This window comes from Thermobia domestica, chromosome 16, assembly GCF_964235325.1.
Source record: "Thermobia domestica chromosome 16, izTheDome1.hap1.1, whole genome shotgun sequence".
NCBI classification, from domain to species: Eukaryota; Metazoa; Arthropoda; class Insecta; order Zygentoma; family Lepismatidae; genus Thermobia; species Thermobia domestica.
In genome coordinates this window covers 48,943,933-48,954,635 of record NC_137469.1, presented here as the reverse complement: position 1 = coordinate 48,954,635, position 10,703 = coordinate 48,943,933, and positions in this window count along the sequence as shown.

Genomic DNA, 10,703 nt, shown 5'->3' with positions numbered 1-10,703 from the left:
AGTTTTCTAAACTTTTCAGGAGAGCGATTTTTAGGTTTTCACACAACTTTGAACAGCCATACTCAAACTCTATTTTACCGAAAGGAGAGAAAATTTACCAAGTTATAACTTAAATCATAATAAATCATTGTAGAAAGTTTTATGGAATTTGCTTCTAAAAGCTTGTGAAAAATTTGGTGGGAAAGAGATACGACAGTTTGTGACGATGGTAATCCTCTCTTGTATGAAAGATACGACGCATATATTTTATTCTGAGAACTACATTAATAGATGAACAATCCTAATATATTGCACTTTTATTGAAAAACTTCGTGTTTATTACACAAAATAATTTAAGAAATGCTTCCTGAGATTCTTAAGGGTAAAACGAAATTCCTGAGAACACACAAGAAACACAATATTAAGAGCATACTAACCATAACATGAAATAATGCTATCAAGTTGCCATTGCCAGAATATAAAATCTTGCAAAGTAATTTGCAAATTGCATGCTTTGATATTGCACTTGAGAAGGATGGTTAATGTGGTAAGTTTCTGTAAAATTAAACATGTTCAGGGTCTCGAATGATTGGAGTTGGGCCCGGACACAATGATAACGGTCCTCGTAGGGGTGGGAGACCCGGGTTCGATTCCCGGTGGGAGCTCATGTGGTTCGGATTGCACGTTAATCAGTAGGTCAACATCTTATATAGCCTCGCTGCTGAAAGGAACGTTAAAAATCAATCAATCAATCAATCAAAACGAGTCCTCGTACTTCTCTGGAGCGATAATTTTTGACAAGTCTGCAAAGTAGTAACTTCTATCTGATGGATTCAATCTGCGTTCCTTTCAGGGAAATAGTTATGTAAGTGTCCTCAAAATGACTTGTCTTAAACTGAATGCAGTTTGGATAGTCTTTGTTCACTTTCGCTTCGCGCATTTCCGTCCAATTGATTGGATCTCCATTTTCGTCACGTCTAACTGACAGAATACAGACATTGGGACAGAGATCCAGTCTCATACATCGATTCTGTGAACACAATGAACGGTATAAGGGTTCTTTTTCCTTGGCAGTTTAACAATCGGTTCAAGTTGCGAGGGTACAATATTACTGCCACAGTGCTTAATAGATGTGCTTAGAGCACTGTGGACTGAATCTCCCTCATTTTATCCATGCCTAAATTCAAAAAATCGGAGAGAAATTTCTCTGATGTTCTTACGTGTTTGCACCGCATACCCCACCATAGCAACCAACCTGAACTCCTACTAGGTCCAACTTGTATTTCTCTAACTCATTCGTTACGGATTTTAACGCGCCTCCCTATAAAGAATTCTAATATCCCATGTTCCAAATCTCATGTCCATTTTCTTTTGCTGATGTCGAGCCAAGTTATCAGTCTTGGTCCGAGGCTTCTGTGATTGTTTCTGAAAAGTGTCCTTTTTTCTATTACAGGATGAGTTTGTTAGCCTCACCCAAACCCCCAAGCTGGAGGGTCACTCCTTGTCTGCCCGCGACTGCTTATTCAGTATCTTCGCAGCTAACCTCTATATCTAAAGGCCTTCTCCTCGATCCGCAACCTGGGGCCGCGGTGGTTCAGTGGTAGAGCGTTCACCTCTGGTTCATGGGGTCGCGGATTCAAACCCTGATCCCGCCAAGTGAACTTTGTAGTGGACAAACAGCGTGTGCGTGGGTTTCCTCGGGGTTCTCCCGTTTCCTCCCACTTTCTTCATTCCATCATTTCATTCATTTCATTCACCGTCTCCTTTAGCCTAACCGGGATAACCGTGGGACGTAAAACTCAAAAATGTCATGTCATGTCGATGCGCAACCACACACAACACACATTACAGATATGTCGTTTTGGGAAATTGTAGAAGTCAGTGTATGCAACCACATAGTAAAATATCTCAATTTTCGATTTTTTTGAGATACGACACTGTGACGCTGCTGGCTTCGCGCTCACTAATCTCAAGTGGGCTCGTGTTCAATTGGACTCGCACTCACTTATTTCATTATGACTCGGGATTACTCGGACTCGCGAGTTTGGACACCTATGGAATATACAGATCGTAAAATCTGCGAAACGGTACTTTAAAAAAAGTCGCTTAAAAATTCAGATACGTCTTACAGCCCGCTGCGTTTTGTAGTTCGTAAAATACGATAAAGTGGTTCGATGCATTTTACCGTATTACGCGTAAACTACATTTGATATCAATGCAAAATCTTTGGCCGAAAGCGTAGAAGAGAACTTTATATTTCATACACATTACGACTTTCTGAAACTCGGCTTAAACTGACAATCAAAGATAATTTAACCCCTTCAGTATGGGTGGCGTATATATACGCTTTCATTTTGCTTTAGCTATTTTGTATTGCGTATGGCGAATATACTTGCCTATAATATGAGTAATGTTATCCCGACAATATTTAGCTAGTTTGCGCTCAACTGGTTTCAATTGTTGCTTAATTAAGAAGAAGAGGAAAAAGAAAGAAATTAAAATAGAGTTTGGGCTTCGTCAAATACAGTTTTCATTCTTGGTTTTGTTTGAGACCAGACAGCACAGTAATGGCTTCAAAACGATATTTCAACGATGCTGACATCGAGCAAGAATTATTAATTAGTGATTCTGATGTAAGTGATTTTGAAACAGATTTAGAATCAACATCCAAAGTTCCCCCGAAAAAACTACACTTTTTACAGCGGTTCGCATCTGAAAATTGGGCGCATGGGGCGCCAAAACTGGCAAAAAAGAAAAACAACAGGATAATTTATAGAAGTGAGTTGATAGTATTGACTGGCAATTGATGTTTGAATAAAGTGTGATGAAAAATTGAACTCATTTAATGCTAAATTACCTAACTTGAATTTTATAGTGACTTATGTGGGAAAAGAAAGTAACCTATTCGTAAAGAAGACGGAAAACAACGTGCCATGTGAGACTCTAACCCGCCTTCACTCGCTAACACTTGTCAATATTATGTGAATTAATTAGTGGTAACCTAAGCTAACATAAGTTAACGTATGGAACCATAAACCGACCGAATCTGAGTAGAAAATTGCATAAAAAGGTAGGTGAAAAATCTGGCTTGCATCGCTAAATAAAGGCATCGGAACACTACATCATTCTAGTGGTAACTTTCGCGGCAGTCCTCCTATGTGTTTGGTTTTGGTTAAATTTGACTTCAATTTAGTCTGATGTACCAAACCTCCATTATATATTTAACAAAACTCCATTATATGTCTGTCCTCGGGAGCGTCTATGTGTTCGTGTCCGTTAGTCCAAAAAAAAAAAAATCTTTAAAAATACTTAATGAACTACGGTGATTTTGGCAGGGTTCTAGACGGTCAAAAGCTAAGAACCAAGCTTATTGATAGGATTGATATTGAAAAGCAGGTTGGTAAATTCCAGTTCTAATATTGGCCATTATTGAGTAAAATTTCTAATCGATAGTGGAAAGTGGTTTCCTGTAGTCCATTAAACGTTCTAGGAGCATATGCTATACATTTCCATAACTTATTTACTAAGGCCGGAAGTAATAGATATCCCCTACAGTTTCCGGTTTTCCACATTGATCTATGTAGAGCAAAAAATATATATGAGATAGCCACAAACACAGAATAGAATACATACAGACGAGCAACTTTCTATATGCCTTATTGAAATCAGTTTGGATCGTCTGCACAGCGACAGAACCAATCAACGCTCTCGGTGGGCGGGATCAGTGTAGTAGTGTGTGGATGGGGCTGCCATCGGTCTTGGAAAGTGACGTCATGGGTTTGTCATAGTAACAGACGGATTGTTTCCGTCTGCTTCGCATCTCAGTGTTAGATGTAGTCAAGGGCGCCGGTTTCTCTGTAAATTTGGGGGGCCCCATTCAGATGCAAAAGGTATATATATATATATATATATATATATATATATATATATATATATATATATATATATATATATATATATATATATATATATGAAGATTTTAAGAGAAATTGCACTCAAAATATGCCAAATATTGTATATTCACATATACAGTAGGGGGCTCACATGAGTTTTGTCTGTAGTTACTTTCGAAATTTCTACGTAGGTGACGTCACATCGAAAGGTTAGTTCTGTCGTCTCGTGTTAGAGGAACTACTGTTGTCAAGTTTCCAGTTTTTCGCTGAGTTTGCGGTCTGTATAATCTACTCTCTGACCAGAAGTAGTTTTTTTTTTTTATAACAATTAGCATCAAATCTTTTCGTAATCATCTTTATTCAATTCGGAAGTAAAAGGTGTTGCAGCACTTTCACTTGTAACGTTAAACGGTAAACGCTATCATGTAAAAACTGTAATTCGTAGCTATGTTTAAGCGGTTTTCTGTGATCAATTAAGTATCACAATAACATAGAATATATTATCTCCACTCTAATCTTTTTACTAAAACTGCAAATGCTAGAAATATATTACCACTGTCAATTTATATATTAATTCAGAAAATGTCACGTTTTACAAACAAAACTCTCTACATCTTATGCACCTGACACCTGCTATGACCTGCATTTATAGCTCGTTGATCCTTATCTCCGAATAATCAGAATCAGATTTGTAGACTTTTTAAAAAAAAAAAAAAAAAAAGAAATAACGTTTGCATAGATAATAATTCTTATGTATGACAGCAAGAACGTAACTATAAGTACGCCAAACATTTGCTTTTTATTTTGATTAAATCTATAGTTCCTTCAGTGATTAGATGTTGATATGGAAGCAGGCCCGTGCTGGCCCACCGGGACACCGGGACGTGTCCCGGTGCGCCCTCCGAAATATCACAGTATAAATAAAGATACAAGTTTTTAGTAATAATTTCTTACAGTTTTATTGCTAAAGAACCTGTGAAAGGTGCAGTGCGCCATTTACATTAGGCGCCCTTCCGAGTCCACATCAAAGATAAACGATTTTATTTACTCTTCTGTATAGCACAGTTCTGTACAATAAATACACATAGTTACTGTTGGCAAAGAACCCGTGAAAGGTACAGTGCGCCTTTACATAAGGCGCCCTACGAAACATCACATTATAAATAAGTGGTTTTAGTTATCCCGTATACCAGCTTTGTATAATAAACTCAAATACTGACTGGTAGTACAGAACCTGTGAAGAATACAAGGCGCCCTTTACATAAGATCACATTTTATGCGAAATATCACATTTTTTTTTAATTATTCTTCTGTATTTCAGTTTTGTATTATAAATTCATACAGTTGCTATAGGAAGAGAACAGGTAAAGAGTATAATCACTTACAAAAATGTTATAAAATTATATAGCTATAAAACGAAACAATGTGATACATCAAAAATAGTTCGGATAGTCAAACGTACGATGCATTTATGTAATACTACACTGACACTAGTCTCTAATTTACGATTTTTACGGCATCAAAGCTTTCACAGTCTTAATATGCATCCATATATCCGAGCATATTGATTGTTCCTGTGTGTTTTAAAGCAGTGTTTGGATAATAAGTACCTGTTGTTTTTCTTAAATATAACTGTATTAATTTCCGTAAAATGTGGTCATCCTGTCACCACGGCACGGCGCATCCTCAGGTTGTGGATCGAGGAGAAGGCCTCTGGGATATAGAGGTTAGCTGCAAACATACTGAATAAGCAGTCGCGGACAGACAAGGGCTGATCGTTCAACTTGGGGATTCGATGTGGGGCTAACAACCTCATCCTGTAAAAAAAAGGATTGTTCAGATAAGTTCACAGAATCCTCAGATCAGAACTGATAACTTGGCACGAACTCTGAAAAGTAAAATCGACATTAGATTTGGAACATGAAATATAAGAAGTCTCCATATGGCAAGCGCGTTAAAATTTGTACGAATGAGTTTAGAAATAGAAGATGGACCTAGTGGGATATCAGGAAGTTAGATGAGAAGGAAGTGGAGGAGTCAAGTCGGGAAATTTTACGTTCTTTTACGGGGAACAAGTGAAAAATTACCAACTAGAGGCAGAGCTTTCCGTTCACAAACGAATACGTAATATCAGCAATTACATAGGTTGAATTTGTTAATGATAGATTTTCTTTTACTTCTCTTAAGGGTCAGTGGTGTAATATTATTTTTTTAAATGTACATGCCTCAACAGAAAATAAGGATGGCGATTAAGAAAATACAGTTTTTACGAAAGAATAGAACGGGTATTTAATTATCTCCTGCAAAACCATATGAAAATTCTGTTAGGCGGTTTCAATGCGAAGGTAGAACCGGAGGTTATTTTCAAACCGATTATAGGGAATAAATGTTTGCATAAGGAAGGTTGTGACAACGACGTTAGACTCCTGAACTGTGCAATATCCAGAAACCTTATCGTGAAGATTACAAAATTCCAACATCGCGACATTCACAAATAAACTTGGACTTCATCAGATGGAAAAACACATATTCAAACTGATCATGTTTTAGTAGACAGAAAAGAACAGTCTAGCACAACTGATGTTCGGTCGTTCAGAGGGGTTGATTCTGATAGTAAGAGAGAGACTATCGTGGAATAAAGGAAATATTCAATATCTGAAAACGGAGCGGTTTATTTTTTTTTATTTTTTTAAATAGAGGAGAGTCAGGTGAGAGGGGAGCCAGATTGAAGTGTCGAATAGATTCTCGGTTTTAGAAGGTTCGGAGTGCACTAGTGTTCAAGATACTTGGTTGAAATTAGAGATAACATTAAAATTTCAGCAAAAGAAATATTGGAGCACGTAGAAATACGTAGGAACAAACCATGGTTCAACCAGGAATGTACTAAAGTAGCAGAGAAGAGAAAACAGAAGAAACTGCGTTGGCTAAAAATAAACTACATAATGTTGGAAATAACTACATAAAATTTCATGGTCATCTGGCAGAAAACTTCTAAAACTTTTAGAACAAAGAAACGCGACTTTTGAAATTTAAAATTAGTTAACTTGAAGATAATAGTGAAAACAAAAACATTCGGGACATGTATAAATGCATCAACGAACTTAAGAAAGGCTATCAACTTCGTGCTTATATATTAAAGAAACCTAAAGGAACCTCACTGATGCAGATAGCATCTTAAATAGATAGAAAGATTTCCTTGACGATTTGGTTAACACATAGCCAGAAACTAATGCGCGTGGAGAAAGTGTAATGCATGCAGCATAACCGTATATTCCAGAACCTAACCAGACAGAAATAGAAATCGCTTTTTTTAAAAAAATACATACACATCTCCGGGTGTAGGCGAAATTCTGGTTGACTTAATTTTAGCTGGAGGGGAAAAATTGTAGAGCAAGATACACAAACTCGTTCTCATTATCTGGAACAAGGAGGAATTACCACAAGAGTGAAGAGAATCAATCATTGTTCCAGTTCAGAAGAAAAGCAACAAAGCAGATTTAATAATTATCGAGACATTTCTCTTGTCAACATCCAATAAATCCTTTTAAACATTGTATTAGCAAGATTGACTCCATACGCAGATGAAATTATTGGAGATTATCAGAGCGGATGTAGGTAAAATCGATCGACTATCGACCAGATATTTACCATTCGACTAATACTTGAAAAGAAACGAGAGAATACAACATCCTGGTACATCAATTATTGACTAGAGACTCGTACAACATGCTTACAGAATTTGCAATACCGAAAATGGTAGATTAATTAAGATAGGCTTAAATGAATCCCAAAGTAAGATTCGAGTAGAGGGATTCTTGTTCACGAGCTTTCACGTTGAGAATGATCTGAAACAAGAAGATGCATTGTCGTCATTATTATTTAACTTTGTTCTGGAGAACACTATAAGGAAAATAAAAGACAGCAATCAGGTCCTAGAGCTGAATTGTACTCGTATTTGCCAGGTTATGGCGTATCCTGATGATGTACATTTAATAGGTAATGTTAGAATAATAGAAAGGAATGCAGAAAATCTTAATTAACGCTTGCAGGGATATATGTTTAAAAGTAAATACAGAGAAAACTAAATAAATGGAAGTTTGTTAGGATCGTAATACTGCATTTTATGGATGCGTTAAAATACCAAATAATATTTTCTTCCGACAAAATGGATACTTTCAAATATCTAGGATCATTGTTAACAGACCAAAACCATAATCACTAAAAAAATTGATGTCAACTGAAAGGAAGGATTTCGTGCTATTATTCAGTTAAAAATCTTTTGTTGTCGCTAATTCTGTTGACTAGTTTGTAGCTCAAAATATAAAACGATAATCATGCCTGTTGTGCTGTATGGTAGCGAAACATGGTCACTGACTCTGAGGGAAAATCGCAGACTAAAAGTATTTGAAAACAAGATTCTTCAACCAATATTCGAACTCCAAAAGGAACGGGAATGGGGAAAGGCGAAAACTTCATAAGGAGGAACTGCATAATTTTATACCGTTTACAAAACATTGTTAGGGTGATCAAGTGTAGGAGGCTCAAATGGTCAGGTTATGTAGCCAGAATGGAAGAAATTAGAAACACTTTCGAAGTTCTAACTGGAAATCCAAATAGGAAAATGACCGTTAGGAAGAACGAGGCGCAGATGGGAGGACAATATTAAAATCGTTCTCGCAAAGATTGAAATATGAAGTAGAAACTGGGTTGAGTTTTCTAAGGATAGAAATCAATGGAAGAGCTTTTGTAAACGCGACAATGAGCCTCTTGCGTCCATAGGCATGCTATATTAAGTTCTTGATACATTTAGCTTCTTTTTATTTGACAGAAATGTTATTACAGGAACTAAAAAATTTTTCTGTAGTAAAGAAGGTTTCGATTCGATGTTAGCTATTTACGTTAATACTAAAAGAAATTTCGTGATGATTTTGATATAAAATGATCACCCATACTTTCTTTCAAAGTCTCTCTCTCTCTCTCTCTCTCTCTCTCTCTCTCTCTCTCTCTCTATATATATATATATATATATATATATATATATATATATATATATATATATATATATATATATATATATATATATATATTCCCGTTTGTATAGGCGCCCTTTTAGTAGACTTGTCCACCGCCCTCATTGGTATCCCAGCACGGCCCTGTATGGAAGTCGTCAGTGAATAGATGAAAGACAACAATGACGATGGATATAGCACTACGACGGAAGAAATTTTAGCGGCATGCATATCCACAGGAGACAGTGAGGAAGAAGATAATATAAAATAGGAGGGAGCACATATGCAGCGGACGACACACGCAGATTCTGCACACCAGCTGACAAACATCATGGAGTACTTGGAGCGCCAGGCTAGTACTCCAGCTGAACTATTAATAATAAAGCGTTTCCGAGATCATGCTTCATTCAAACATCACGCGTGTTTGAAACAGAATACAGTGGACCTATTTTTTGTTAAGAAATTATGCTAAAAATTATCGTAATAAACGGAAAGTCTGCTTATTTAAGGATTTGTCTTCCTTATTACAAGTATTACCAGGATTATCCGGATTCTCGATTTTGCGGATTGCCTTTCGTCCCAATTCCTCCGGACAAATAGGTTTATACTCTAGTTTTAAACCCAGAGTAAGCAGCATTCTCTGGTAAGGTATAAAATGCACCATGTTGAAAACGATGTAACGAAGACTGTTTCGGCAATAGGAGATAAAATAATTAAACACTTTATGTTAGAAGAAGGTGTCACGTCATTAACTATGCAAGGAACGGCAGATAAATCGGAGACTGTGATTGAAAGCTGTCGGTAGGATAACAAAAAACGTAGGAATAAATGATAGATTAAAATGAAAAGTCTGGTTCAGGATAGGAAAATTGCAAATATGCATCACAACAATCAATAGCTTGTTGACCAAAGGAAGAAAAGTGAAATGAAGTCTTTGTAAGTTTTACGTAATGATGAGAAACGAATGAAATGGTGGAATGAATAAAGTGGGAGAAAGCGGGAGAACTCCGAGAAATGTGTGTCCATCACAAAGCTCACTTGACACTTCCTGGCATCAAACCAAGGACCCCATGTACCAGAGGTGAACTTGTTACCAAAGTAGGAGAAGGAAAAGATAAACAATATGCAAAAGATGTTAATACAAAGTATCATCTCCAACCTAAGGAGAGAAGTACGAACATAATACGTTAGTTTTTTACTGAATATGTTCTAAGAGACAAGAAACGTTAAAAATGCATATCAGCAAGGAAAAGATACATAAGCTTGTTTAGCACAAATCGTAAAGATAATCCATGCGAAAGCTTCGTTACAAAACCCTTAGATTGAAAATATTTTCCTAGCTTGGAGAAAGCGATTAAAGACCGGAAATGGTGTTTTCTGAAATTAAATTGTCGGCAAATACAACTCTCTTTACTTACAAGTTTACACATAAATACGAGGGCTATCCAGAAAGTAGATTACGTTTTGGAATAAAAAATCAACAAAGTATAGGAAACAAATTTTATTATATACAGATGAAAGCCACACACAAATACTACTTTTCGACATAGTCACCATTCAAATTAAGGCATTTATCGTAGCGATGTACGAGCTTGGAAATTCATTCGTCGAAAAATTCGGCCGCCTGCGACTTCAACCACTTCGTTACCTCTTCTTGCAGCTGTTCGTCGTCATCAAAACGCTGCATAGCCAGCCACTTCTTCATTGCTGGGAATAGGTGGAAGTCGCTCGGTGCCAGGTCGGGACTGTACGGCGGATGAGGAAACAACTCCCACTGAAAAGATTCAAGAACTTCACGCGTGACATTTGCCGTGTGGGGCCG